Genomic DNA, 25980 nt, shown 5'->3' with positions numbered 1-25980 from the left:
TAGCAAAGAAGAAACTGAGGAACAGCTTACAAAGAAGAATAAGGTATGTGAAAAGTTGGAAGAAGAGATTGTCCTCCTTAGGAAGAAGGTTGAAGGGATGAACAAGTTCATGAAGAGCTCTCAAGCTCTGGATGACATGCTCAGCTATCACAGATCTCCATTTGATAAATCAGGACTTGGGTATGTAGGTGAACCCTCAAACAAGGATGAGGATGCTTTAAGAAAAGGAGATGTGAAGCCAGAAAGAGATGGTGATGCTCTTAGTTCCAGCAAAGGCAAGGAGAAAAATGAAGGCTGCAATAGAAGAAATCCTGCTCCAAGCAGAAAACTAGCTCCAAGAAGAAATGTAGCTGATGTCAAAGACGCAGGAGGCAATGGTCATCAACAAAGAATCTCAAGGCACCAAGGCTTCAGAAGTACATCAAGGAAATCTCCATCTCCCAGGTACCAAAGTTCATTTTATGGTTATTGTTACTCTTGTTCAAACTTTGGTCATATGGCAAGAGACTGTAGAGCATTTCATGGAGATAGATGTTGTGGTCCCCGACAATCTCCAAGAAATAATTTCACAAGAAGAAATCATGAATTCTTATTCATGAACAATGTTGAATGTTTCAAATGTCATAACATTGGGCATATGGCACGAGATTGTAACTTGACATGGGCTCTTACACAAGCTAGACCCATGCAAAAGAAGGAAGTTATACAAGTATGGGGAAGGAAAGTAATACAGTGTGAAAACCCCTTGAACTCCCCAGTGGATCTAAATTTATTTTGAGAAGAATCTGCCAAAAGAAGACAAGCATACACTAAAGGGGAGCTTGAATTTTTTTTTGTTTGCCGAACTGTATTAACAATCATTTGTTGATGGAGGATGTATTGTAGCGCAGCAGTTGCAAATGAAATCTTTGTTAATCCCTCTAAAAGGTAATATGCAGCAGTGATGAAATCAGCAATGTTTTTGCTTTGTGTTTATGCAATATGCACATAAATGCATAAAGAAGAAAAGATGGCAGCGCTGAAATGTAAAGAGCAGCAGCGAGATAAGAGAAAAATGCAAAGCATGGAAACCCTCACAGCAGTGGGAAGACAAAATACAAAACAACAGTTTGGAAATTTTTGTTATGCAACACATGCATTGAAATGCATAGCAATGGAATATAGTTTCCTTTCTCTGTAATGTGAGAGAACATACTCACAGCAGAGTGAGTACAATACACAACAGTAAAAAAATTGTAATTTTTTTTCTTTTTTCATATGCAATGCAGCATGCAATGAAATGCATAAAGAAAAACAGGGACAGCAAATTTTTAATGCACATGGGTGAATGATAATGTGTGGCAGCAGAAAAATGAAAGGAATTGCATAGCAGTGCATTGTGTAATTAAAAAAATGAAACTGAAGATTGTGTGAAGCAAGGGTGTAAAAAGTAATAGCCCGTGTTATTTTTTGTGTGGAGAATGAAGTGCCAAGAGTATGGGCACAGCAGTATGATGAAACAAAAGGCAGCCACAGCGCAAATTGCAGAGGCAACGCAGCAGCAAATAAAAACCCAAGGATGATAGTCTATGGTTATGGGTATGGACAGCAGTGAATATGAAAAATGCAGCAGCAAGAAGTTATGGACAACAACATGATGGCAAGAAGGAGAAGCACACAGCAATGCAAATAAGAAAATGCAACAGCATGAAGTTTTGTTGAATAAATGAAAGGTAATGGACAACAACACATGTGAAAGAATTTTTTTTCTCTACAACAGTATATGTAACTGTAATGAATGTGTTGTTCATTGAATCGAAATGCAATATATGCAGCAACAGTGAATGTAAGAAATATTTACACACAGCAGTGTAAATTTATAAGTTGGGACAGTGTAATTGTTCCAGAAAAGACAGAGTATTTTGTCTTTGAAAAGTGCACAAGCAGTGCAAGTGTAGACACAGCAGTGTGGGGTAGACGCAGTAAAGAAGATGGCACAACAGTGCAACAGAGAACATACAACAGCATAAAAGAACAATGTAATGAGTTTGCACACACAGCAGTGCAATGATTGTTTGTTTTTGAAACTGCATGTAAAGCAGTGTCTGTTTGTAATCCCTCTGTTAATGAGGAAGGTGCTTTTCAGCACAATCATTTGGTGAAACCCTCTGTTAAAGAGGAAGGTGCTTTTCAGCACAGTGTCATGGTGAATCCCTCAGTTGAGAGGAAGATGCTTTTTAGCATATGCATGGTAAATCCCTCTATCAAGAGGATGACGCTTTTCAGCATAGTCACAGGTAAATCCCTCTGTCATGAGGAAGGTGCTCTTAAGCACAGTTTCAGGTTAATCCCTCTATTAAGAGGAAGACAACTTTGATTGTTTGTGGAACTGCATCAGAAGCAGTTGGTGAATCCCTCTATGTGAGGAAGATATTTTTGTAACAGCAGTGTTGGGGAATCCCTCCATGTGAGGAAGTGCTTGGGTATGTTTGAATGCCCAGCAGTTGAAATTAAAGGGGAGTGTTGAAATCTAATTTCAACTACGCACCCAAAACCAGAGCAGCGCCGGATGCCTACTCAGCAGCGCGGTGGATTGACCGGAATTCGGCACCGGAATCTTCTCGGAGCGATTTGCCGACGACGGAATATTCCGGCAAGGAGCTCCGATATAATATGGAGGCGACGCGTGTCACCCGCATGACATAAGCAAACGTCATTTCTCAGGTGCTATCGTTCAGTCAGGTAAGGCCACCCGATATTCTTGTCAGCCGTTCGATCAGTTCCATTGATCTCCACCGTCGATCGCGTAAGGTGCATACTGACCTGCGTCAAATCAATTTTTGCGTGGAGTAAACGACTCATAGGTTGACCGCCGTAGGTGATGAAGTTAATGGAGTTAAATGTCTTTACGTAGATTTGCTGAAGTCTTTTAAATGGTTATGGGCACATACGTTTTATATGTTTTATATATGTTATAAAAAAATTCCATGTGTTGTAGTTTTAGAGCGTAGTCCCTTCGTGCAACAGCTTTATGTATTGTGCCTGCGCGCGGTGGAAGTGTGGTGGCTGCGTCCGTTATTGTTTTGGTATGTATGGAGCCTGCTCACAATATGTGTGTAGTGTTGTGCCTGCGCGCCTTGTAATTTTTTTGTGGATTTTGTATGTAATGTTTTGAACGCACAACAGTGCGGGATATCATAGATATGTATGAAACGCACAGCAGTGCGTGATGAGTTTAAGAATAGGGGTATAATGTTATGTCCGCCATTGAAAAAGCAGAGGTTGTTCATGGATTTGTTCTGAATGCACAGCAGTGCGAGAAAGCACAGAGAACATGGCTGTAATGTCTGTCCACAAATGAAAAACACAGGAGTGTTTTGAAACTGTTTTGTAACCCCCACAGCGGTGAAAGACCAGGAATGAAGGAGACAGAGTTTCTCCAGTAAATCCCTCTCTGCGTAGAGGATAAATTTGTAAATAGTTTTATTTGTTTTTTAAATCAATAGAAACTGTTTTATGGCTGTGTAATAGATTGTTGAGTCATTTTGCTTTAATAGCTTCGCTGTGCAAAGGTCCTGGAAGAAATAGAACAGAGCATTGGCTCTGTGATGTCTGTTTGTATGGTTTTGGTATTTTCCCATTTAAAAATGCCCAACAATAAGCTTGTAATTGTAATCGTTTGTTTTAACGTCGTATTTGTGTAGCACATTGAAACAGGAAGAATTGGAAAATAATGGATTTCAGAGGAATTTTCATTCAGTCAAATTGATTGTGGCCGCATATGATCGGCTTTTAAGAATTTCCCTTGTCCAATTTTGGATAAGGGGTCTCAGAGTGAGCTTCACCAGGTTATTAGTTGTGGGAGACAGTATTCTTTAGGATTTCTGGTTAGTTGGTATGGAGGAGAGTATTCATTAGTAAATGGATGTGTAGCTGACTTGAATAGATTCTATAAAATTATTCAATGTTTTGCATTTATTTGTGGACTTTTTGTTGTGTTACTTTATTGGATCATTCTTTTTCTACTCAGCTGTGACAATACAATGAAAGATGGTCGATACGTTCCAACAAGATCATAATAATAATAAAACTCTATTTATGGTTTTATTCAAAAATGGATGTTATGATCATATATAAAATACTATTTTTGGTCTTATCCAAAGATGGATGCTATGATTTTATCGATTTATTAGAATTGGATTTTTTTTTTCACATTGAACGATGGATTTTTACAAAATAATTGATTTAAGTTATAGTTAAAAAAAAATCACATATTCCATATGATGGTGCCAATTTGAGCAATTTCGACGATCCACCTCAGTCGTGCATCCCTTTGTATTTACATTATAATGGATTTACCTTGGAGCGCTTGAATTTATTGGTTCTTTCTCTATTTTTTTTGCCACAATTTTAGGCTTCATTATTCAAGTGTAATATCAAAAATTTAACTACATATTATTATGAATATATTCTTAATTGTGAATGCTACATATCTTAATTTTAATTAATTATATATAAATATATTGAATTAGAAAATTTTATTTGATTATTATGATTATATTGTTAATTAGGAAAGATATATGTTTTAATTTTAATTAATTATAAATAAATATATTAAATTAGAAAATATTATTTAATTATTAGTATAGATTTATCTCAATTACAGATTTACATTAATAAAAATGAATTAAATTTCATTTATAATATATTATATAGATTTACTATTTAATTTTTCATTGTTTGAATTGTATTTTTAGATGTTATATTGAGCAAATAATTTAAACTTGTTCAAAAAATTTTGCTGGATTTTGACAAAAAAACACTGTGAAAAAGACCAAAACGTTTAACAATAATTTTTTTTCAATTTTAAAACAATATATAATATATACATAGTTGAAAATAAATATTTGACATAACATGTGCATCCACCCATTTTATCTCTCACATTAAAATGTTTTGACTGTTATTAATATATTTTAAAGTATTGTATTAAAATATTTTATTGATAACTAACATGGTTTTGTTTTCTTATTCTTAATATTCTTAAATGTCACATACTAATTTTATATTAAGAACTAAATGAATTCCCTATATCCTTTTTACTATACTTACTAGGAAATACTTGATAATTTTTATTTTATTTTGTAACTTTCAATTTTGTTTTCCTTTAGACATTGGATATTTTATTATATACAACATAAAAATGTTTTCTTATAACCTTTTTTTTAACTATACATATATGTGAAGTTGATATGACATAAATTAGATAACATAAGTCTTCATAGAGTTTACTTAAATCCCATGTTTTAATATTTTTGAAAAGTATAAATTTTAAACATATTATGACACATTTCCTTACTTCTAATTACTTTACACAAAAATATATTAAGTCATATAGAAAGCTATCTAAACAAGTATAGCATATTCATTTTATCTTTTATGAGAGGGGACAATGATTTTCTAGTAGAGAATATTTTATCTTATATTTAAAGGGACATGTGTCAACTCCATGTTGAGCATGGATGGAATTACACATAACCCTCATATTGGGTGTTAGAATCTCAGTTCAATAAAAGAGTTATGGTTAAACCACACAATTACTATATAATATGAAATTTTAGAAATGCATAAATATGGAGGCAATTCAAACGGTTTGATTGTTTGATTGGATACGTCAAACATACATGAGTTTAAAGACCCCAAATTTACCCAAAATTTTATATATAAACTCGGAAGCAATGAAAAGGATATTGAACTAAAACTAGGATTTGTCACAAAATGTATCGAAACTATTCATTTTCTAGAAAAATATTACCTAATTGTTAGAGACACGGTAGTTGATAGGTGATGAGGGGCATCTAATCTCTCTCTCGGCAATTTTTTCCTCTGAGTAGAGGAGAGGGGAACACATTGATGAGTACTATGAGTTTGAAGATGATTCACAAAGAGCTCTTCTTATCAATCCTAAAAACTTTTGCCACCAATGCTTCCAATACATTGACCCTTCCAATACATTGACCCTTCACTTTAGATATAGATAAGAAGATAATGAAACCTCATTGTCAACTCCTGTGAATGACTAAATTATCAAAACCTTATTTACAATTATGTCTATATTTTCTCGATTTACCCTCTAATCATTATTGTGTTGATGGAATTTATTATAATTAGCTCTCATTAAAATCCATGACCAACGCCAACAAGACCCTTTTGAATAGATAGAAAACCAAACATGAATTCACTATCAAATTCACGATAAATTCACTTGTGACCAGCTCCTCCTTTTCCTGCAGGATTAGGTATTGAGTGAGGGAGCCATCAACCTGCATTATCACCAAAAAAATATGCATTAAATCAATCTGATTTATGCTACCATTGCTGCATCTAATGAGAGAACAACTAATATTTCTCGAGGTGGCACAAAATTGAACCATTATGGTGAAAACTGAGAATGTATGGAGTGATTCGCTTCCTCCGTACAATTTAACTCTACCTTGATGCCCTTAATGATTCCAATTGAGATGAGAATTGGAGAAATTATGAAAATAAAAGGATACGTTTTGTGACACGTTGCTCGTTGGAAAAAAAAACAAAACCCTTTTTCCTAATTAGACCACCAAATTGGCATGCGAATCATCCAAATGATTATTTCTTCTTCGGATCTTCTTCGGATGTGGTACCATTCAGTTTGACAATCGATATTATCAGCCGTAAATAAGAGAATTGCTTCCAATCTAATATACATGGCCTAGGTTTGTATTTTCAAGTTTCTAATGATGATAAGAGAGTCTCATAGGATAGTGAGATGTTGGGATGAAGAATGTAGGAAATAATAATTCCTTTAAGAAGTGTGTGCTTCAACTATATTATTTTTAATGGTCCCTAACTTCCAAGTGAATCTCAGTAGTGTAATTATTTTCTTACGAGACTTTATGGCCTTATTTTTATTTCAAACATTTAAATTAGAATAACATCCTTGGGGATAACGCTAAGTTGGATGAGAGAAGTAAGTATTAACCTATTATTATGAATGAAATATTTTTTATTTCACTTATTATTTATTTGAAAATATAAAATGAGCTAGCACGTGAGTAGTCAAGCTACTCACTTTCCATGAAATGAATTGAAAATCACTTGGAGTTCAAGGAGGGAAAAATTTTGAAGTAAAAGTTGTCACATTATTAAACCTTTATCGTTTCCAATATTTACAACCACCATAGATAGCGTGATAGGAGATAAAGGTCATCTGGTGGGGAAGGAAAGATGATTGCATGAGAGAAAGGAAATATCAGAAGAATGGTTCCAAAGACATGACCATAAGGAAGAAAATCAAAATATAGACATTGAACTAGTAGGACACTATTATGGTATAGGAAGGATTCATGACAAAAGGGTAGCTTTGGGATTAAGCATAATTGATGATACAACAATTCATTTGGTTGAGGGGAGATTGCGTGCTCTTACTATGTTTCCCACTACTAAGATAAGTGAACTCATTATTTTTTTTAGTCATTTTAGAGATTATCTTTCAGATGTATTATGAATGCATGACTAAGTAGTGGAGCATATAGCTTATTAAATATATTCTTGTTAAATAACTAACCTTTGATATGAATCTGCTTTTGGTTAAATATTTTGATAGAGAAATATTTATGGTCATACCGTTAAATAAGAAAATGAGTAAGATTTTCCATGCCAATACAAAAGGATAACTTTGTGCTAACCCTTAATATTTTACTTTAATAAATATTTAAAAAAAAACCTTCAAGGAGTGGAAGTAGAAACTCGTAGTCTAGGAGTCTTACAACTAACTACCTCTACATCAGGGATTTCTTCAAATTAGTTTAAGCTTAACCTGGTTGAGGGCTAGTATGGAAGGTATAGGGTTTTAAATTCAAAATAGGTTGGGATAATGAAGCGATTAGAGTAAAAAGAACATAGACTTATTTTAAAGAAAATATGTAGAAACATAAAAAAGAATTGTGAATACCATAGGACGTCATACATGTATATATAATCTGTAAAAGGAAAAGACTATTAAATAGATAAATAACCAATCATGAAATTCTCTATATAGAGGAGCTTTACAATTCAAGAAATAAATTTGGAAATAATACATATAGATTAACTACTGGTAAGAAAAATATCTAATCCATAGAACCCAATGAATATAATATTCAAGAAATTATGCTAATTTCAACATGTATTTGTCTTACATGTCTACAGTTAAGTTGTTGGAGGAACAACGTAATAATAAAACCTAATACAGGTAGCTCAATCACATCATGTACAGGAGACTTGTTAAAGAACACATGTATTCTCAATTATTTTACAAACTTAGTAGTAAAATCTCATCACATATTATACAACTGAATAATAATAGAATCAATATTAGGGCACAATCACACATGTTTGTGTATGTATATGTTGTAATTTAAAAAAATAAGGAATCTATGGTTACGACCATAGATTCCCAAATAATATCACTAGGTCATAACCACCCTAGAATAGAGAGGAAAAATAAGATAATTTTAATAGATATTTTAGTACCTAAGATGAGCCAGGTTATGTATAATCATAGTACATTTTCCACGCTAACCGTGAAAGGGTAGAAAAATACTAACATGGAACTCAAATAAGAAAGAAAATCTGGGTTAGCAAGTGAAAACTTAGTTTTACTTGCAAATATTGAAGATAAGTTGAGAGGTTTGTTCTCAAATGTTACCTGGTGAAAATTTGGTCAAATGTTCAAACTTCCAACCCTTGTAAAAAGGAAATTGTGATTAACAGGGAAGGGTTTAAGTATCTAACCATGTGCAAACCTAAATATTGAATATAAATTTTGACAAGAAAAATGAATGATAATGGTGTACCTATAGTCAAGGGTAAACTTGCCTTTAGAATTGATAATAATGAAGTTAAACCCATAAAGCTATTGAGGAAGGCTTTGAAGGCTTGATTAATCGAACTTATACCAACGCAATAGCATAATAACTAGTGACAAGGCTCACCCCATTAACATTGAATAACTTAAAGGTAATTGCTTAAAAGATAACCATAAAATTTACTTCTAGGATAATTCCAACCCTAACATCTAAGACCGAAAACCATTAAAAATGTAAAGAGTGGCATAGTAACTCCACCCAAGTCTCTGCATGTAGAAAGGGGAAATTTATAAGTAAGTAGAAACTCATAAAAGAGAAGAAACACTAAAAATAAATAGGGAAATTATAGAGAAGATTAAGGGAGGAATATAATATCCAATGAATTACCTGAGAAAGCCTTCGTATGGTGAAGAAAAAAGAACCATACTCCAATGTCGGAAGCTAAATAGTCTCTTGAACAAAATTGTTGCAAGAGTTGAAGAGCTCATGCAAAGAAGTAGGAATACACTGAAATGTTAAAAACAAGGGCCAAAGCCCCTTTCGAGGCCCCTAGACTTGCATAGAATGATTTAAATTTTGGAATCTATCAAAATATGAAACCGTGGGAGTGGAATTTCAAAGAGAAAAAAATTCTTGGACAACCCAAAAAAATTCAAGGTCAGTCATTACCTGTAGCATTAGACTAATAGGTGATTACATCGCCACTTTGAACCAACCTAATCTTCAATCAAACAATCTATTTCAAAGAGGAGATGACCAACATTCAGGTAGAAGCTTAGTATAAAATTCCAATTTATTTGGAAACTCAAGTAAAATCCATCATAAAACTTGTAATTCACAAAACTACGGGACCCCAACAATGAAAATGAAGTATGAGACAAGGGAGGATGGGGGTAGTAACCCTAATTGATCATCAAATGATTCTCTGAGTTTTATCTCAATTGTACTTCTCTTGCACATTACATGCCTAGACCTATTTTACTTCTCACCTGAAAGCCAAACCTATTAGCTACATATAAACAAGACAGAGGTATGTCCATCCATTATTCATATTCTCATTCGACCAAATTCAATCCCATGATAGTTCAAATATCCACAAACCTCTTAGGATAATGTTAAGCAAAGAAACAAGCTTATGAACACATACATGAATCCATTCATTTACTCAAGAATTACATAGGAAATCAACAATCCTTCAACACACATGAAATCACATTCCACATTACATCACAAGAAATAAACTAGTACATTGAATCAATACCAAATAGGCTTTAAGCCATCAAATCAACCATATTCTTAACAATCAATGTAAAAAGGCTTGAGCATATACTTGTCTTATTAAATGTGCTTGGAAATTGAGATTAGGACTTCAACTCATGTCCAACTCTCCACCCAACCTTAGAAACATTATAGACAAACCTTTCTTGTAGCAGTTAACCCTGACCTATATTCTGGAGCTTGAGGATGAGTTCTTAAGGGATTAAACAATTTATTGCAGTTGAAATACAGACTCCATATGACCATCCACCTCCTCACACTAGCTACTTCATGTATTAGATTTCCCATAGGGAATCCATAGGTCCACTACCTCCACCCTTCAACTACTTTAATAAGAATTGTATCTCTATTGTCACCAGTTAAAACATGTAACCCAAAGGCTTACCTCCACACACCAGCCAAACAAGGGAATCAAGAGGCTTATACCTCCACCCTCAAATAGTTAACAAGGGAATCCAATGGCTAATACCTCCACCCTCAAATAATTAACAAGGGAATCTAGAGGTTGGAACCTCCACCCTAAAATCATTAATAAGAGAACCCAGAGGTTGCTACCTCCACCCTAAAATAATTAGCAAGAGAACCCATAGGTTGATGCCTTCACACTCAAATCATTAACAAAGGAATCCAAAGGTTGATACCTCCACCCTACAATAATTAACAAGGGAATCCATAGGCTTATACATTCACGCTCAAATAATTAACAAGGGAATCCATATGATGATACCTCCACCCTCAAATCATCAACAAGGGAATCCATAGGCTTATACCTCCAACCTCAAATCATCAAGGGAATCTAGAGGCTTATACCTCCACCCTCAAATCATTAACAAGGGACTCCAAAGTCTTATACCTCCACCCTCAAATCATCAAAAGAATGTATAGGCTTATACCTCCACCCTAAAATCATCAAGATAATCTAGAGGCTTATACATCCACCCTCAAATTAGAAAGGAAATCTAGGGGCTTATACCTCCACCCTAAAATCAAAAATGGAATCTAGAGCTCAATGTAAAAATAAGAAAAAAATTAGAGGGGGATAAAGAACTCTCCTTACCAAAAATCCAAGGAACATATCTCAACCCAAGCTATTAAGGGAATCTAGAGAAAACCATCTCCACCCTCCATTATCTCAGAGAATCTAGAGACTATTGTCCTCACTTGAGAGATCTTCCTCCATCGCCTAATGATTAACATAATATTTTCTTTGATCCTTACATTCTGGTAGCAACAAGAAGCTTTTTCCTCTCTTCATGAGAGTTTCCTTTATATTCTAGTTCAACAATGCTGTCCTACATTATCAATTTTTCTCTTTATTAGAATAGTTTGTCCTCAATGCATGAGAAAATTCCCTTTGATAATTATTTCTTCCCAAGGAAAAACTACCTCGTCCCACAATCCCTTCTTTATAAGTCTTCCAACTATCATGTTGTAACCATATCGGTTGCATGGGAAGACACTTGCGTTACCCATATTTGGGCTCAACTATAGTGGTTCTATCATATCTAAGTGGTGGTGGGGATGTTTTTTTTTGCAAAATCTTCCTCATCGCTCCCCTAATGGTTGAATTAAGGCTAGCAGTCATGCCTGCATAGCCCATGTTGCCTCTTAATTTATGTCCATTTTTCATTGTGAATTTATCCAAGGAAAGCATGGTTCCTCTATCTTCTTTCCCTGCTCCTATAACTAATATCATCAGCCCAATTTAAATCATACTTGCAAATATTCTTGGCTATCATAAATAAATTCAAGCTTCTTTCAAATCCCAAGAAACCTCCTTTCTCAAACTATGGAATTGTCTACCAAATCTGAGGCCTTTTTAATTAAAATCAAAGTGTATGAAATGTTTATAATGAAAAGGAATCAACATTGAGGCCGTTACAATAACCAACAATTTTTTATGCCTTGTTGAAACTTATTTTATGGTGAGAATATTATTTTTCATGTTTTGAGGGTCTATCAGCAAGTTCTAGTGTTTTTGGATACATGGCGAAAAGAGGTTACAAGAAGGGGTTTGAGTGACTAGGGTTGACGCAGTGATTAGAAAAGTGTATGGGAAGTAGTATGATAGCTAGTAATAGTGATTGGTAAGATTGTTTGTGACAATGATCGCAACGATTGAGTTTGCATATTATGACAATGATTACAGTGGAAATGATTGCAAGTTGTAGCAATGGTCATGGACTATGCCATGACAAAGATTTTAGATTGTGACATTACTTATGATTCAGAGTATGGAAAATTTTAGGGGAAAAATTTCACTAACTGGCTATTTTTTGGACATTTATTGAAAAAATATTTGCCCATTTGGTTAAAAAAATTTCCCATTTTTTACATATATATGATTAAATGGACAATAATTCACCAAAAAATTATCAATTTTAATAATAAATTACATGTTTTTTATTGGATATTCATCTGTATTCCATATGTATGAATTTTTAAACAAGAATAGTCGCCTATGATACTATAAATATGAATACTATTTGAATCCTTAAGAAATGCCTTGTTTCATAGATATATGATGATAGTGGATCCAATTTGAAAATGATATGAAATAGAGGTCCGAAAGAAGCTAGAGAAGGATTTGGGTGGCTCCACTATTGTTGGAGCCTTAATAAGGTTGGAGCCTAGAAAAAGAAATATGTTGACAATTTTGTGATCACTCATTTGAAATTGATTTTTGGACCATTCACAACCCTTACTTCCATATGATATACCTTTGAAATTATAATGAGCTAGAATATCATTTCTTTTTATAGCCATAAAAGGGAGTATGTATTGATAAAAATTCCATGGAAGGAACATGCAACTAAAGTACATTTGCATGAGAGCTACAAGAAAAACTACTTCAATGGTTCAAAAAAGAATGCAAAAAACCATCTTGCTACCATTAAAAGGAGAAGGGGAGAAGGTACAATACTCAACTTACTAAATCTTAAACATATTGATTCTTGAGTATAGGAGTAGATTCTTACAAAGTTCTTACATAAGATGATGCAAAAAACAAAAAATTTATAGTTTTAAGTAAAATCAAACCCAAACTAGATCCTCAAGAGGCAGGAGATTGTTGGGCACTAAGATCTAGGGATTTCTTTATCTAGTCTTTTCTTCTTCTTCTTATTGGAGGAGAGGAACACAGATTGATTTTTATAAAATTATAATAGTAATGAGAAGAAGAGGAAATTATACCCTTCCCCTCTTCCTCTATTCTCAATTCTTCTTCTTCTTTCTTTCCAAAACTAAAGATTTTTTCATTTTCCCTTTAGATAGAACTTATTCCTTGGCAGGTGAAATGATAATCTCTCATAGCACAACATTTGGACTTGGCTAATTAGAATCATGATATGGAGGATATTAGACTTATTTATTGCCAACTTGTACCCCTAAATATTGAAAATCTTGAAAATCATTACTTGAGGGTGACCATTAAAAAAAATTAGGCCTACTTGTAGGATGGTACCACTTATGAAAGTTACTATTTTATTTCCTTGTAACTTAGTTTAATGCTTCCTGCTCAAAATTAATTTGAAATAATCACATTGGGATATAACGAGGCTGAGATGTTATAAGATTACGAAATTTGCAAAATTCCTATACTCATGACAAGGATTACATTTAAAAGTAAGGTACTCACAATCTAAGGATTCAAGATGGCCCCCAACCATCCAATTCAAGTTGAGTCACCTCAGGGATTCCTTTTTCAATATCCCTTTCAACATAATTTTGGCATATGAGAGGTTATCCGACTTGCTTGTGAACTATTAATATGGTGAACTGGCTTGTTTGCAATGGCTTTAAAAAAACTATCACCCTAGTAAACAAGGGGAGAAGTGGCAAACTAATCTAGATAGATGTAGAATAAATTTCCATGTTGGGATTGAAATCCAGAGTACAATGGGTATGAAACATTTTGCTAAAGCCCATGAAGTAACACCTCGATATGAAGATCAGATCCCTATCCTCCTTCCTTTCAAAAATAAAGGCATAATAATAATTACGACTATAAACGGTGCTAGTGTGCTCATGATCTACCCAATTACTAAATATCCAATCCAAAAAAAGCTATACATAGGTCAAACGTTGGTAAACATACCAATTAACCCTTTTTCCTTAAGGTTTTAAACATTCTTGTCCACCGATGAAGAAAATTCCATGTCAAGAGAGGGAATTGTATCTTCTCATTTAACAAATATAATTGGCTCAAGACATTTCTAACTCGGTAAAAAATGGGGTAGAGATCCATGTTCTACCTTAACATATTTGGATGATACACCAATGGCATAAAGCATGGAATTCTTCAAATAAATTGGAATGAAGACAATCTTTTGTACCTCGTTGGCCATGAAGAACCATAGGACAATTGAAGGCCAAACACATGAGTAAAACTATTGAATGTCATCGGAAACCAAGAACCATAGCACAAATTAGGATAAGATACATGAGAAAAACTTGCAATGTGATAGATCAAACAATGTGGGGATGACAAAATGTAGTGGCTGGATAACCCTAGCCACATAGACTATATGACTATACAATATCATCAAATTTTAATGAATAACCTTTAATTTTACATAATAAGGGGGTTTTAAGCCTTGGATCAGACAATTTACATAAAACTTCATAACACAACTTTTCCAATTGATCTACCCATAGGGATTTTAAAATTGAAGGACATGGGAATTGAATTCGGTTCACTTATGTGTTCATGGGTCCTGAAATCATTTAATATAATATCTTTGGGCGCAACCACATATTTGAAAACTACCGAAATGTCTCCCCATGGCCTTAAGATAAGCCCTCATAGGAAGTGAATCTTGCCCAATGGTGACAAAATACTCACTTCCACCATTAGATCCAACCCCTTTAGGATTTAAAATTATAAGGACATGGGAGTGATATTAGATCCACATATATGTGCATGGGTCATGAGATCATTTAGTATAATATCTCTAAATTCAGACACACATTCGACCACTACCTTAGGGTGTCCCTATGACTTCAAGTTAGGAATTCATTGGAATTCAATCTTGCCCAATGGTGAAAAACTACTCACTATCCACCATTGGATCCAATCCATTTTAATAGCAGAAAAATGAAATTTATAACATACATATATTCGTCTATCCTATCAATATGCCCAAAATTTCATGGTCTAATTCTTTACTAAAACAAAGTATAACAAAATCTCGAGTTCAACCGTTTAAAATTCACAAACCCTAACTTCCATAAGTATTTCTTTGAAATTAAAAAAAAAATAGAATATGAAATTTACCAAATGAACCTTCTGATGTCTTCTTAATCTTATCCAAAGTTCATGGTCTCAAACCTCCAAGAAAAGAAATTATAGAAAAATCTCAAAATGATTGGATTGAAACAAATTTTAGGATCAATCACAAACCTTAACTTCCACATGGAAAACTGAAATCTGAAATTTTAACCAAATGTTCCCCTATTTTATCTACTCACATTTTCCTTCCAATAATTTCTCCTTTTTACATTATCATCACCCTTCATAAAAAAAAAAAAAACACATTAATTAAAACTACATATCAATTCATTAACTAAATACTTAATATTTTTTTATTTCACTTTTCCAAATACCATAAACTTCCAAAACTATAAATTTAAAAACCACACTTACACTTTTTAAGTTCATTATATAAATTTACCCTAAACTTCCAAAACTATAAATTTAAAAACCACACTTACACTTTTTAAGTTCATTATATAAATTTACTTTACATCTTTTTCAAGTAATACCTTTATATATATATATATATATATAATCAATAACATTGATTTGTTCAACTAAGTATTAAACTCATCGTGTGAACTTGATTTTATTCCACTGTCTTACCTTATATTTCTTTAGTTGGAAATCTATATAATATATGTACGTGCATATAAATATTCCTCGGAAAAATATTTACATTACTAGAGCTTACCTTAAATCTTCCATGAAGTCTCTCTGTCAAATAATTATCCATCTACTTTGTAACTTATTGCAACTCCTTGATTATTTTTAATATACCCGAATCTACCGGAGATGGATTTCATCCGAGTAGTCTTTCCTCGAAAGGATAGAGATAAACAATTGAAAGTATCTTGACTACGCGGTAATGTAATTTTGCACCACACACCTTATGTTTCATTTTTGTCGTATGGAGCAAGACATTTGAAAATAGCTTTCATGACTATTTATTTTGTACATTGGCCACTGTTATTAATAAATTTATTAGAAAACTGATAAACACAAAATAAAACTAATTATAAGGGAATTCGTAATGAGTTCCTAAATTGTCACCCTTAATATGACAAATAACAAATCTTTATTTTCCAAAGATGAGAGATAAGAACCTATTTTCTATATGCCCAAATGGTTGGTTTTTAAAACTTTTTGAGAGAGGTTTGTGAAATTTGGTGTGTAAAATTCTTTGAAGGAGTTTATACTATTTGACTTATGAAAAATTGGTTTTTAATTTATTATGCCATTCGTTTATGTCTAATTTTTTTAAAAAACAATTATATTATTTTGCTAAGGATCATTTTTATATAAAAGTGATTTTAGGTTAATATCACTGAAAGTTTTGATGTAAGTTAGATTTTTGGTTTTGGAGTCTTGATTATTTGGGTTGGCTTAATAGTTTTAAATTTCTTGTGAGTCTTTTTTAAAGTCTAATTAATCACTTTTGATGGATTTTCTAGTATGCCTTAGAGATATTTGGTGGTTATAACAAAATGCATAAAAGAATGCACTTTTTTGTTGTTTCACTATAATAATATTTTTGTTTCTATGATGTTTTCATTGACAAAAAAAATTACTAATTAGCACACCATAATTTTATATTCAATCTCTCTTGTCGTCAAGGAAGAGATATTAGTCCCTAAGCTATATTTAAATATTATAATATCTTTCATTTTTTTTTTTCTAATCTCAAAATTCATGAAATTTTTTTAATTACTTTATCTTTGTGGTTAATCTTGAATTAGAAACTTTTTCAACATTTACAATAATTTGATTAGATTTGTTTTACTGAAATCTATTATGAAGGTTATCTTTGTTCTCAACAACTCGCTAATACAATATAAGGTCAAGTGTTTCAACTTTACATCATCTATTTACCATGTTATTTTAAGGTAGAAATTGAGGTCCATATTTCATTTTGACATTAATATTATGTCATGTTCACTAGTGTGATGTATTATTTACATTGTTTTACCCTTGTATTAAATATTGCAAATGTTGTGATTGTTTGAACAAATGTTGACACATTTTTCAATTCTTTTATCAATTTTAAAAGACTGCATATTAGCTCTAAAGGCAAGGACTAACTTATTTGCAACTATTTCCTTTGTTAATTTCTTGTTATCACATAATGTTGCCTGGAAATATCTCCTAGTGCAATCAAATATGAACAATATATTTGTTTTTGTTGTCAACTAATAATTCACATTTTTTTTTTAATTTCATGAGTTACTAATGAATATAAACAACTATTCATTACATTTATTATTGAAAAGTAATTGAGAATATTTTTTTAAACATCGAATACCAACTCATAATCAAAAGTAAATGTTGTTGTTGTTGACAACATATGCTAATTTTTCTTCTTCTTTTTTTTTCCCTAGTATTAAGTCAAAAAATCAATATAAATTTAATTTAAAACTAAGTTATATTTTCTTACTCTCAAGATGACTTGTGTTTTTTTACTTTAAAGACTACTTGTAATTTTTAATAATTTTAAATCTATGTATTTTTTAATTCAATATTAATGTTTATGTGACAATATATCCCTGTACTAAGTTGTAGAATTCCTCTAGATACAACATATTTTTAAGGGAGTTCATAAATCTCACTCTTTCCCTTATTGGATACCTCCCATCATTCACATAGAGTGCATGAATGTAAAAGGAGGCTAGAAGCACAACATGGTTGGGAAATGATGCCAAATAAGTTCAATCAAAGTTTTGGATTATTTGTATTATCATATTTTCACAACTAAAGGAAAGTTTGTTACAAGATTAGATGACTCTATGCCTAATGCTGGAAGCTCATCTTACAGCAAATAGCCCCTTTTTTTGTTATTTTTTCATAGGACTACATTGTTCTTTTCTTTAATAATTGCATTTCTTTATTATCACATTAAGTTCACCCAATATCATTATTACATTATTCAGATCTACAACATTATTCATCAGCATATGCAATTATGTATAAAGAACGACATCATCATCGTCAATGCAATGGAACATAAAGAACAATAGAACAAAATAATGCACACATAGAGACACTAGGACTGTTTGGATACCAAGGAAAAACCCATTATGGGGAAAACCCTTGGAAATTTTTCTTCTTCTTAGATCATCATCAAATGATTCAACAAAAGGGAGTAAAATTATCCATATCTTTATTTATGCAACAAAACAAGTAGAACATCCATAACATGAACTTAAACATACTTATACTCAAAGATTGTGATTGTGGGTATTGTAATGCACTATCACTAATTGTAGTTAACTATTAGATATTGTTGTTATTGTGTTGAACATTGTTGAACACAGTTACATATTCATATCTCGTCTTTGGTTCCTGGACGCATGCAGAGATATCATGTGTGAGTGTCTAAGGTAGATTTGGATGCCCTCTAAATAAATGGATGAGTGCATCTGAGACAGATCTAGATTCTTCCCAGAGAACTGTATGTGGGTGTCGAGGGTCCTACTGCACTATAGAAACCCTAGCCTCGTAGACACTCTCTTAGAAACATTATGCGTGCATCTGAGACTTCCCAAACGATCCTATGAAGATACTGGGCCAAATTCTAGTGATGAAGAACCTTAGTTACCTTCAAGCTTTGACCTTGTAGTTTTAGACCCTTTGCACAAACTTTCCTTAGTCAAATTTGTGTGAAGCAAACAGTAAAAGAGAGAAGGGAGTGGTTGATAGATGTGTCGAAATGAGATTGAGGTCTCTTTTATTTATATGCTTTTATGACGGTCCAATTGATGTTGAGGATGCCTTGTCCAATTGTATATGTGCTTAGGGCCCACCTAAACCAATTTACATGAGTAAATAAATAAATTCAAAAACCAACTTCTTCTTGTCCAAATAAGGTGATCTTTAATTCAATTTTGGTCCTCCTGAAAAGAGGAATATATTAAAATTATTACATTCATCATATGAGTTGTCCAATGTGGAATTTGACCACAGTTGCATAATTTTCACGTTCCCTCTCAACCAGTGAGCATTCCACTTGGCAATATCTATCCATCGATCAATATGCCATTCTGGTATATTCAAGTGTCATCATGCATCATCACTGATCATCTTTGTCATGTAGACTTCATGGTGTGACCATATCAAGTATCTCATCATCACAAATCATGAATGTACATTTCAATATATCCTTTTCTTACTCCAGCTTATCTCTTGATTGTTTTTGCTCGTATGTTGAATATTTTCGAATCTAGAAGAAGAAGAATTTGTTACCAGAGGGGACCTTAAGCTACCACCCTCCATCCATCAGTCTACTACCTGTAATATATTCTAGTGAGATATTACCGAAATATCATCATCAATCATCATCGAAGAGCATATCATCAAGGAACGCATTTCAACTTGTAATTGTATCAGGGAACACATATCGACCTGAAATATCATGGGTGAAGTATATGTATACAACTCCATATCGAGCAATAGGATATCCAAACACACAAGGGAGCATGTCTCGACCCTGCTATCTCATCAAGGAGCTCAATCTCAAGCCGGAACTTCATAGGGTTATCTCAACCCATTTGAGTTCCTATTGATCTTCACATCGATGACCCTGAATAGTCATCTGGTAGGATACCTGCATAATAATTGACTTAGGTTGTGCACCCCAATTAAACTCTCAACTCATTGTCCAAACAAGGAGGGATATTTAAAAAAGGACATACTTGTGGATATGATGCCAACTGGGGTATACTCTACAAAGACTAGACAGGGGAGAAACATTCTCTAACCCTATGATAGGGGAATATCATATCCAACCCTATGGGTAACAGATAGGGGTCATACCCTATTTTCCATAGTTCCCTCAACCCTAGGAGCCCTCTATCTCAATTCATCACCCTGGGAGCTCAGACAGGGAGGAAGTGTTGGATCAATGTCCTCTAGCAACGCTACTTTCATCATACTCAAATCTAGTATTTTCTTATCTCAATAGAATTTATTTTCATGTTCATACATGACATCAAATGACGTTATATCATAGATAATCATATAGATCACAAAATGCTACAATAATCATTGTCTATTATTTTCATGTTCATACATGACATCAAATGACGTTATATCATAGATAATCATATAGATCACAAAATGCTACAATAATCATTGTCTCAACATATGGAAGTATCTCTCTCTCTCTCTCTCTCTCTCTCTCTCTCTCTCTCTCTCTCTCTCTCTCTCTCTCTCTCTCTCTCTCTCTCTCTCTCTCTCTCTCTCTCTCTCTCTCTCTCTCTCTCTCTCTCTCTCTCTCCATGTATTCACATAGAGGATAAATATCTCACCCTAAAAAATAGAACATCTGATGCAAACATTTCAAAGGATGTTTCGTGACAAATCTATGTGAATTAAGTGGCTCAATCATTAATTTATTCAGGTTCTATATGTGTGTCTGTGCGCGCGTGTGTGTATGTTCAAAATCATAACATCAATGCTTCAATAAACTGTAAAATGCCATGTCAAGTTCTAAAACATTTTGACCTTCAAATCAAAGCATCCAAGGATTTTCATTTCCATTATTCAAAAACATTTTTCAATAACCTTGAAATATATAATTTATTTCACAAATTTTAGGAATCGATTAATCATGTCATGATACATCATTTCGATCTTTAGAAACCATCTCTCTCTTACTTAGATCATCAGAGGCTCATCACATATCAAGAATAGACCATCGATATGTAAAACTAGAACCATAATAAAAATCAAGGCCATACCTTCGAACTCATCATCTTGACTTCATGAGATAATTGTTAATTATGGTCATATCTGGATCGATAGATTTCTTCATGCATTTGTCTCTTCAAGAATAATTTCTTACTAGGCCAACATAATCAGCTTTATGTAAATTAATGTTGTATCAAAAAAGTCAACTCATCAGAGTTTAGAAGTCAGATCAAAACTATTATCAAAGTCATTAATATCAATCAGGTGACAAGTAGAGCTCATATCAAGTCCTAACTTCATTTATTATCATGCCAAAAATATTTCCATATATCATGCAATATGAATCCAAAACTTCATCAAGTCATCGTCATAATCATAATACAAGTTATTTATCTCACTAGATGCAAATGAATATGCCAAGGATAAGTCATGCAGATTCAATCTTCATATTGAATCACAACTATAAATACTTCAACCATTTTGTTAGGAAAAGGAGGCCAATACAAAACCATTTTGCCAAATATTCACATAAATCATCAAAGGTCATTACGCCCACATAACATTGATATAAGGTAAAAGCAACAATCGTCAAGTCAAATAAGTAGACATTACGTCAAAACCAAATTTTATATTGTAGAGAGATCTATAGCCCAAAAAAACATCTCAATATCAGGTCAGACTTCCAAGTCATTGTCAAGAATCATGTCAAAGCTTCAAACACAGCTCATCTATATCAATCAGCAAAATCATGCCAATATCTTATAGCAAAAACCTCAAACATAATGACATATCTATATGTATTTCCTAGTCACTTGCAAACTTTTTGTTTTGTCTTCATGTTCAAATTATGGAAAACATTCAAGTGTTTCCTCCTTTTAACTCTTACTATTATCTGGAACCTAGATTCAGAGTTTAGACAACTTCAAAAAATTTCATATCATGGTCAACTGTAATCAAACCCCTAGACGCTCCCTCCAAGTTAGCATGGGAGTGTCTTTAGCATCCTAGACACTCTCTACATCACTATGTGATGGCGTATGTGTCTGACACAGATGCTCCCATGAAAACTGTATTCTTGCGTCAGGCGTCAAACTTACCCATAACTTCTCCAAACCCCTAGACACTCTGTTCTAGTTATTATGCTTCCATTTTGGATTGCCTAGATGCTCAATTGACCACTCTATGTGAGCGTCCTATGACCAATACTATCTTATCTATGTCATAAACCCTAATTTTTGTATCGGATCCAGATTTGTGACTTGTTGTAGTTTAGATGCACATAAATCATACTTTGATAGTACATAATGTAAATAGTAATATGAGTAAGAATCTTGAGAAGTGATTCTCCCTCTCACTGGAAATATACTTCATTCATCTTCATTCATGTCACAAACCTGTCTCTACTAGATTCATGCAAAAACAAATCTATTATATCATAACAATATATATTTCGTGGTCATCAACAGCATTTCATCAATATGTCATCAAGCGTTAGACTAAAAGGATTAGGGCAGCAGACATATGTGACATCATATGAGCACAATAACACTTTCTATCAAGTCAATCCATCAAGTTATGGAATTTAGTTTAGTTGTATGCTTTCAAGCCATGAAAATAGGTAGTAAGAGATCTAGAATATCAATCTCATAGTTACACTTCTAACATTAAGCTTATCACGCTTATCATGAGAAATATGATTAAGTTAGATCATAAAACTTGTACCAAAATAACAAGAGTCTCAATCTATCTTTCCATTATCATTATTATTACAATCATTGTCAATACTAACATGTATAAGAATTAATGAGTTAACCTATATGAAATCCATCATCAAGTATCAAGAGTATCATCTGCTAGAGTTATGGTGCTAGCCTTCTTTATAGGATCAAGACATCCAACCAATATATGTTAGATAAACATCAAGTATATCAATGTATCAACGCTAGATAGCCTCATAGAATTCAAGGAGATCAAAATGTTCAACACCATGTGCATCGTTTCATTATGGGAAACATATACTGAAGTCACTTTCATATGCATGTATGGGCCATTAAAGAAAGAGAAACCCTCATCATACCTTAGGTCTTACCTAGCCATCAATGTATTCAAATACCTATGCACATTTTCATTAGACATGGGCAGCTTGAAGCACTTTATCATCCTTTCATATACTGCCTCTTAACCTTTTCTAGCTCTAGCCATCTTTCCTGCATTTCATATGTGTTAGAAAATGTAACTATGTTTGGCCCTCAATAATGTACTTCAGTCATTATGTAATGTACCTATCAAAAGAATAAATAAAACGTTTTTTTATTATTCTAACAATGACTTATTAAAGCATGGGTTTCATGCTTGGGTCATCATTATATTAGTCAAAGTCCCCATTGTGGACTCCTAGGATTAATATTCAATTTATAGAGTCATTGTATATTCAAAGAGACCATTCTTGGGATTTTGAATCATGTAAAAAGATTTTGTATCAAATAAAATATGAATTATGTACCCTCCACATCATGTCGGCCTAACGAAGATCAAGTCAGCCTAAGGACACCCATTCGACCCATAAGAAGCCTATACATTGAAGGAGGTCGAAGTCATTTGGATCACTCACTCTCAAGGAACTTCGATATCTCAAGAAGAGTTGGAGAAGTGCGAAGTCTATTTCCGGGAGGACGAAAGAAGTGCAAGTTTGGGGGAGTATCTAGAGAAGAAGAAAATTTATCTTTTGGTGCTTATGTCTCTTTGTTTCCTAGTATGGGTTGGGAGATCGAAGTATCCTAAGATTATGTTGTTGTCATAAGTTGCATGTTTTCGGAAGTTGCTACGTAGTTGAAGTTGCTGGAAGGGGTCGAAGATATCAAAGGCTAACATGGCGTGGAGGGAAAGTTTGGTCTTGGTATAGGGTAAAGAGTCTCAAAGAATAATATTGAAAGGAATAATTATCTTGACTGGGTTTTCCCCTCGAGGGGGGTTTTGCCCTGGCATGTGCCTATATCTTATGTCTCTTGATTTGTGATATTCATATACATATAATTTCTTGATGAAAGAAAATATAATAAAAAATTCCAACACACTCACAAGTAATAATCAAGAAAGGAGAATCAAACCATAATATAATCTCTTTGATTTTCCAACATGGTATCAGAGCTAAGGTCAAGAGAAGTTGAAGATCACTTTGTCGGCATGGATTCTCCATCTATGGTGAAGTACATAAGATTAGGTTTGAAATATTCTAGAAGATGGATCAAGAAGATCAACTACTACTTATTCAACAAATTCAAGAGTCAAGGATTCTTGGCTTCCCTTATAGGTTCTCTTACTAATGACAATGCATGGATCATTGATAGTGGAGCATGGAGACACATGACATGTGAAATAAATAAACTTCAAAAAATATCAAAGGAGTCATCCTCTCATGTAGTGGAATTGGGTGACAACAAAAGCTATGCCATTATGGGCCTGGGATCTCCATCAATGAAGATGGATCATGTATCGAAGATATATCTCAATAACATTATCTATGTTCTAGGTTTGAAAAATAATTTACTTTCTATTTCTTGTTTAGAAGATAAAGGGGAAAGGATTAATTTTTTTGATGGAAAAGTATTGGTCTAGGGAAGGAAATCTACTATTGACAAAGCTAGGGTTATTGGAGTTTGAGAAGAAAGTATTTATTGGGTTATCACTCCATCTCCTCAAGATTTGGTTCATATGGAAATAAGTCCCATTGAACTATCACATAGAAGGTATGGTCATATTCATTATAGGTTAATCCATACTCTTAGTGAATCGATTCATGGTATTCCTGATATGAAGTTAGATCATGAAGGTTCATGCAAGGGATTGTCTTTAGGGAAGCTTACTAGAAAGCCATTTCATCATAGTGAATCTAGATCTAAAGAAATATTAGATATCATCCATTCCGATGTATGCAAACCCATGTCCGACAAAACACTTGGAGGAAATATCTATTATGTAACATTCATTGATGACCATTAGAGGAAGACATGGCTCTACCTACTCAAAACTAAAGATGAATTATTTGATAAATTCAAGGAGTTCTAAGGCTGAAGTGGAAACCCTAACCAAAAGAAAGATAAAGACTCTAAGATTTGACAATGATGGGGAATACACCTATACAGAGTTAATTTCATATGTAAGGTTGCAAGTATTAAGAGGGATCTCATTTTTACCTAATATCCCGAGCAAAATGGATTGGCGGAAAGGAAGAATAGGTTAATTTAAGAAGGCATTTGAACTATGCTCCTTGATCAAGATCTATCGAATTTCTTATGGGGTGAAGTAGCAATGATTACAGTGTACTTTCAAAATAGAAGTCCTCATAAGAGTCTTGATAATAATACATACAACGAAGTATTCACAGGGAAGAAGCTGAGTGTGGATCATCTCCGTATATTTTGAAGTCTAGCATATATCCATGTTTTGAAATACAAGCGAAAGAAGTTGGGCTTGACAAGCATGAAGGGAATATTCATTGGATATAGTCTTTCCTCAAAATAATATAGAATTTACATAAAGGAAGGAAGACACATTGAAGTAAGCAAGGATGTCATATTTGATGAGAATCAAGATTACAAGAGATTGAAGGATATTCTTATTGATTTTGATGACGAAGAAGTTCCTGTATTTGAAGAAGATGAAGTTCATCATGAGAACTCTACTACAAATGATGAACAAGAAGGATCAAGTGAACCTATTCAATAGGTGGTTATCCCAACCACAAGGAAGAGGCAAAATTGGTTGAGCTACATTAGAAGATGGTTGATCTAGGTGGCTCCAGACATATGCAGAAGCCCAAGAGGGCTCATAAATTGTCAAAATTGAAAGTGGTCAAGTTTCCCTCAAATCAACAGCAGATCGAAGTTCTCATTTCCCTAA

Source organism: Pinus tabuliformis, chromosome 4_1 (genome assembly GCF_031772625.1).
Source record: "Pinus tabuliformis cultivar Carrire ecotype Pingquan chromosome 4_1, CPIR1, whole genome shotgun sequence".
Classification (NCBI taxonomy): domain Eukaryota; kingdom Viridiplantae; phylum Streptophyta; class Pinopsida; order Pinales; family Pinaceae; genus Pinus; species Pinus tabuliformis.
The sequence above is the reverse complement of the archived record's forward strand: the minus strand, read 5'-3'. Positions refer to the sequence as shown.